We start from the raw sequence: 7,500 nt of genomic DNA, 5'->3' as shown, positions 1-7,500 counted from the left end.
AGCTTTCCCGTATGGTCTCTCCTATCCAGGTACTGACTTAGCTGCTTAGCTTCAGTGGGTGACCATGTGAGAGTTGCAGAGAGCTAGCTACTGGCTAGTTTTTTTTCAGCAAAGAGCTAAAACGTCTTGCAAAAACACCAGACGGAAAGGCAGGGCGCAACGCAGACAGAATAATATTGTCATATGGGCCATATGAGGCTAAAATATCAGTGAAAATATGGAAGAAGTTCAAGAAAAACAGTATCAGCGTGTTAGGATCTAAGACAACTGTGTGAAGAATCATCATGTCTGAACATTGTTTTTTTTTATAGCAGTAATGATTCACTACATCAGGAATCCATATACACTCAAAAAAAAAAAATATGTTCAAACTGCTTATTTAGAGTAAGCTGGAACAACACAGATTTAGTTTTTTTGAAGGGCAACTTAATTGTTTTATGTTCAATCGACTTAAATTTGTAAAAACAAGTAAGCTAACCTAATCCGTTTATGTTGTCCTAACACAAATTAATTGTGTGGAACCCAGCATTTCACAGTGTATCAAGTTTCTATAAATATATTAATATTACACATTAGTTATTAATTGAATGTAATTTTCATGATTATTTTAGTATTGTTGAGGCATGGTGGCTCAATGGTATATATATATATATATATATATATATATATATATATATATATATACTGAAAATAATTATTCAAAGATAATTCCTTGGATTTACTCATTTTTTTACGTTAAGTGGTTGTAAACAATTTATTTGTGTTGAATTTAAACAAACAAATTAAGTTGAACCTTATTCAATTTAATTTGTTTGTTTAAATTCAACATATATATATATATATATATATATATATATATATATATATATATATATATATATATATATATATGTTGAATTTAAACAAACAAATTAAATTGAATAATATATATATATATATATATATATATATATATATATTTTTTTTTTTTTTTTTTTAAATATTTCACAAATGATTTTTAATAGAGCACGGAAATTTTCACATTATGTCTGCTAATATTTTTTTCTTCCGGAGAAAGTCTTATTTGTTTTATTTCGGTTAGACTAAAAGCAGTTTTAAATTTTTTAAAAGCCATTTTAAGGACAAAATTATTAGCGAACAAACTACATAGAAACTGTACAATTTAAATAGGTAAAGTTTACATTTTTACATACAAGATTTTCTTTAACATTTAATATTTAGTTTAAATTTAAATATATAAATCATATTTTGGTGTATTAAATAAAAATATAATATATATAATAGTGTAGTATGCATAATTTATACATAATTAACATGCATGATAAAATATAAACTATCCCTAAAAAATACTTCAACTAATAAATTAATTTAAATAATCACCAACATTAATATCTGGAGCACAAGATGGCAAATATTGAGCATGTATTTTTATAAACTTGATATATAGATACCTGATCATGTTATTGTACAAATATTATGCATATATATATAATGTCGGTTGGCATTTCTGTGTGGAGTTTGCATGCTCTCCCTGCATTCGCGTGGGTTTTCTCCGGGTGCTCCGGTTTCCCCCACAGTCCAAAGACATGCAGGTGAATTGGGTGGGCTAAATTGTCTGTAGTGTATGGGTGTGGGTGAGTGTGTATGGATGTTTCCCGCTGCTTAGAACATATGCTGGATAAGTTGGCGATTCATTCCGCTGTGGCAACTCCAGATTGGTAAAAGGACTAAGCTGAAAAAGAAAATGAATGAATGAATGATTTATATTTTATTATAATATTTGATATTATATTGTTATCATATTATTATTTATATATTACTTTTATTTAATTAAACTTTAATTTAAACCTTAATCTGACCTTTTAACATTCAAATGCTTTACTGCTATTTTTCCCATTTGTAAGTCGCTTTAGGTGCAAACAGCACATAGCCTTGACTGATAATAACAACCCCTCTCCAATCACTCCAGTCGCAATTGAAAAACTGCTTTAGCTAAGAGTGTTTTGACTGTGCAAACTCTAAAAAGCAGTTAATGTGTGGTCATGATGTGCACATGTTGATCTGCGGCTGTGGCTCTGTACTGTAGAGGCCTGCGCAGGGTTATTTGTTGGTGCTGAGTGATGTTGGTAGAGCTGGGTCAAGAGGCCGCATAACTGACCCGGTGCTCACCAGCTGCACGGCTCTCGCTCTTCACCTGCACAAAGAAACTGCCTCACACTGAAGAAAAGAAAGAAGAAGAAAAAAGAGGAGAGTGGGGGAGGGAGAAAGAGAGAGAGAGACTCTTGAAAGAAGTCTTAAAGGATGAATGGGGCAGGGCTGTGCTGGAGAAAGCACTTGAAACAAGAGCACGTTCACCGCTTACACCTGCCTTAATCATCGGCCAAAAAACAACAACCGCTACCTGATAAAAAATACAAACTTAGAAAAATAACTGTTCTGATTTTACTTTTGAATCTGTTTTTGAAGGAATTGGTTCAGTTTTGCAACCTAAAAAAGTTGATTGTCAATAAAAACATTAGTCTTTAAACATTAGCTATGTTTCCATCCACCTATTTGTATGCACATTATGCGCATAACTGAGTAGGATAAACTTTTTATTCGATAGGAAAGATGTTCATCTAAACACTTTTAACGAACAAATTCTAGAATGTGCATTAAAAAGTCTGTGATTTTGTTATAGGAGATCATGTGGTGTTAAAAATGTGTGTGACTGTACAAACCAGCAGGCTGAGCACCTTGTAAAACATCTGAAATGCTGTTTAGCTCATTCTAAAACACCTCCGCGTCTCACGCCTTCAAACACCACCACACATTCATTACGTGTCGGCATACTGTCTTCTGAGGCGCAAGTCATTTATTAAATGAAGAAAAGATTGACGCAGCTTCTCCTACTGCAGTAAATTCAACCCATCTCTGAGAAATATTGTTATTATTATTATAAATTTTATTATTATTATATGAAGATTATGATGATGATGGATTATTATTATTATGATTATTATTATTTTTTTTTGTTGTTGTTATGATTGCTATTATTATTATTATTATTATTATTGTCATTATTATGATTGTAATATTGATGTTGTTATTTTTTCTGTTGATATTTGGTGGCAGTTAATCAGGAAGTGATGATTTAGTTCTCTGTGACTCAATGGATGGAAACACTGCTTTATTCGTGTGTCTTTTATGCAATACTCCAGTTTTGCGCTTAAATTTAATTTGCATTTTTCAATGGAAACATAGCTAATGTTACAATTATTGATTATGATTTTCACCGCTTGGACTTAACATTTTGGTCACACTTTATTTTGATAGTCCATTTGTTAAATATAAGTTACATTGCATCTACATGCTAACTAATTCTCATTAGATTATAAGTAGACTGTTAAATTGGATTTAGGGTTAGTGTAAGTTGACATGTACTTGCAAAGTTTCTTATAGTCAGTTAAATGTCTGGTGAAGGAGCTCTATCAGCACATATTAAGCAGTCAGTCTACTGATATTCAAATGGACCATTAAAATACTGTTACCAATATTTTAGTATTTTTTAAAATATCTGCTCTCCTTATTTTATGTTTTATGAATTTACTACAAAAATTTCAGTATAATTCAGTTTTAAATTGTATCATTTTCACAACTGAAGTCAAAATCTTTAGCCCTATTTGCCAAACTAATATTTTCCAAATGATGCTTAACAGAGGAAGGAATTTTCCACAGTATTTCCTATAATATTTTTTTTTCTTCTAGAGAAAGTCTTATTTGTTTTATTTTGGCTAGAATATATAAATATATAATATATAAAGTATATCAGGTCTTAGATTGTTGTTATTAGTATTTATTATTTGTTTTATTAGAAAATTAATGCAAATACCAACACTAACAATCAGGTATTAAAAGTCTGCTGAAATACAAAAGTGTGATTAAGTTATTTTAAATAACTAATTGAACAATATGAAATCTATATAAAATTAAGCAAAAAGAAAGTGAAAAGCAGTAATAAACATTATAAAAGAAATACATATTTCTAAAAAGAAAAATGTAACAAGAATGAAAAACATTAAAAGCATTGCAATCTAAAACATTTTAACTCAATGTCAAGTTAAATATGCACTGTAAAAAAAACTAAATCTGTAATTTAAAAAGATAACAACCGTAAATTACAGAAATATATTGTAAAATAACGGATATTAAATTACAGAAATTTCCTTAAATTTAATGTTCTGGTAATTTTCTGTAATTTTACGGACATTATTTAAAGTTTTTTTCTGGCAACCCACTTGCCAGAAATAAACGTAAAATTATAGATTACAGTGTGCATAAACCCAATGTTGAGTTAATTTTATTCAATTAAATTTAAAGGACACTTTTTAACCCTACTTGATAAACTTAATAGAGTTTGTCCATATTTGGTCCAACATTTGTTAAAACATCCCTGTATTTTTTTTTTTGTTTGTTTTTTTAAATTTGTTAAATATAATGCAGTATAAATACAGAATATAATACTAAATATATTCATTCATTCATTTTCCTTCAGCGTAGTCCCTTATTTATCAGGGGTCACCACAGCAGAATGAACCGCCAACTATTCCGGCATATGTTTTTTGCAGTGGATGCTCTTCCAGCTGCAATCCAGTACTGGAAAACACCCATACACTCTTGCTTTCACACACACTCATACACTATGGCCAATTTCAGTTTTCTCAATTCACCTATAGCGCATGTGTTTGGAATGTAAACCCACACCAACACGGCACAACATGCAAACTCCACACAGAAATGCCAGGTGGTCCAACTGGGACTCAAACCAGTGACTTTCTTACTGTAAGGCGATAGTGCTAACCACTGAGCTATCGTGCCGCTATATGCTTAATATAACACAATTAAAGCTCACAAATGCATCAAACTTCATAGAGTTGAAGAGTGTGTTGAGGGAGCAGAGCAGTTTTAGATGAAGAAGCTGGAGTCAGATCACACAGCAGTTCAGGCGCTCAGTGGATTGTGTCAGGTTCGCTCCACTGATCAGCAGGCAGATAATGAAAAGGCGACTGTCTCGAAGGTAATTACTCTAAATGGAAGAAACGCTTTTTAATTGTGAGGCAATGAAAGGAGAGCTGTGCGGCGGCTCTTCAGTGTAACACTAAACCACCCAGACAGACAGTAACACACGACAATCCTGCCAGTGCACTGCATATACTAGCATATACTGCTGGAGTCAAAATTACTCACCCTCCTGTGAAATTTTTGTAATATTTCCCAAAGGATGTTTAACAGAGCAAGGAATTTTTCACAGTATTTCCTATAATATTTTTTCTTCTGGAGAAAGTCTTACTTGTTTCATTTCGGCCAGGATAAAAGCAGTTTTTATTATTTTTAGAATCATTTTAAGGTCAATATTATTATCCCCCATAAGCAATATTTGTTTTTTTTAATTGTCTCCAGAACAAACTACTGTTAAACAATGAATTGCCCATACCCGAGCTTGCCTAATTAACCAACTTAAACCTAATCAGCTCTTATAAATTAGTTATTAACACTATTATGTTTCGAAATATCTTCTCCCTGTTAAAAAGAAATTGGGAAAAATATAGACAGGGGGGCTAATAATTCAATGCTTTACCAGGAGCCGATGGAGATTAACTAACCCAATAGTATCTGACTGCAGATAGCATATGCAAGCTGAGACAGTCTCAGGCATGCATCTCAGACACAATGCACTCAATGGAGCTTGTGACTTTACTATGAGGAGTATGGTTAAAGGTGGGTTTTGGTGTGTGCATTAAAAGCATTGCATCCAGCTCAGGTGCACTTGGTCTGCATCCAACTAACTTGGCTATATGGTCAAAAATCCTTGCAAAGAGGTAGCTACTGCATGTTACTATGAGCTATTAGATGTGCCAATACACACTCAAAAATACACAGTTGAAGTCAGAATTATTAGCCCTCCCCAATCCCCCCCCCTGAATTATTAGCTCCACTGTTTATTTTTTTCCCTAATTTCTGTTTTAATGGAGAGAAGATTTTTTCAACACATTTCTAATCATAATAGTTTTAATAACTCATTTCTAATAACTGATTTCTTTTATCTTTGCCATGATGACAGTAAATAATATTTTACTGGATATTTTTCAAGACCCTTCTATACATCTTAAAGTGACATTTAAAGGCTTAACTAGGTTAATTAAGTTAACTAGGCAGGTTAGGGTAATTAGGTTTGTTCTGTAGACTATCGGAAAAAAAGTTAGCTTAAAGGGGCTATTAATTTTGTCCTTAAAATTGTTAATAAACAATTAAAAACTGCTTTTATTCTAGCTGAAAGAAAACAAATAAGACTTTCTCCAGAAGAAAAAAAATTTATTCGACATACTGTGAAAATTTCCTTGCTCTGTTAAACATAATTTGGGAACTATAAAAAATAAATAAATAAATAAAACTTCAACTGTATATATTTTTTTACTTGTTCAAACTACTTAAAATAAGCTGAAACAACACAATTCTTGAGATTTCATTGGGACAACTTAATTTTTTATGTTCAATCCACATAAATTTGTTAAAAGTGTTAAGTTAACTTAATCGATTTGCGTTGGGACAACATAAATTAATTGTGTTGAACCCTGAATTGTTTTACAGTGTATATACTATAGTATAATATATGCTGTAGTTCCTATAGACCATTATGAGGGATGTAAACAAAAACAATGGTCCCAACGTATTTCCTATTTTATTGATTTTATTTCTGTAGCTTCCAGGAGTCCAAAAAGAGCCCCAGATTGATAAATAATGTTGTGATAGCTGTTTTAACATTAATTATTAATGATTGAATTGCCTCTTGAGTTATGAAATAGTTTGATAACGAGCAGGAATTGTTCATGGCCACATTGAAATGGTCAGCTATAGAATTATCGCAACAGATTCATTCAATTACTGTACCATAGTTTGGTTTAAAAAATCAATACAGTGTTTACTATTATTTACTAAAGTATTTTTTTTCACATGAGAATAGTTTAAGCAGAATAATTGACTCTGGTCTGGTAAAGTATTAGAAAGTACCCCAGGCTTTTGTCCCCTAACAATTCAACTCTTCCTTACATTATGTAGTACGCTATACTGTACAAAATGCAGGGTTCCTCACAATTCATTCATGTTGTCCCAACACAAATGGATTAAGTTAACTTAACACTTTTAGCGAATTTATGTGGATTAAACATAAAATAAATTGTCCCAATGAAATCTTGTTGTTTCAGTTTATTTGAAGTAGTATGATCGAGTATTTTTGGAGTGTACAACAGCAGGCATGTCTAAACTCGGTCCTAGAGGGTCGGTGTCCTGCAAAGTTTAGTTCCAACCCCAGTCAGACACGCCTTGGCTAGCTAATCAAGCTCTTACTAGGTTTTCTAGAAACATCCTTGCAGTTGCCTAAGGCAAGTTAGAGCTAAAATCTGTAGGACACCAGCCCTCCAGGACCGAGTTTGGACACCCCTGATCTACAGTGTAAACCCAGAA

The 7,500-nt window shown here is 32.0% G+C and overlaps 1 protein-coding gene across 15 annotated transcripts in view; it reads left to right on the top strand.

Moving 5' to 3' along the window:
• fgfr2 (fibroblast growth factor receptor 2) overlaps positions 1-7,500 on the top strand; it is a 131,537-nt gene that overhangs the window by 100,346 nt on the left and 23,691 nt on the right. The window lies entirely within an intron of this gene.

The sequence above is a fragment of the Danio rerio genome, chromosome 13 (genome assembly GCF_049306965.1).
Source record: "Danio rerio strain Tuebingen ecotype United States chromosome 13, GRCz12tu, whole genome shotgun sequence".
Taxonomy (NCBI): domain Eukaryota; kingdom Metazoa; phylum Chordata; class Actinopteri; order Cypriniformes; family Danionidae; genus Danio; species Danio rerio.
The sequence above is the reverse complement of the archived record's forward strand: the minus strand, read 5'-3'. Positions and strand labels throughout refer to the sequence as shown.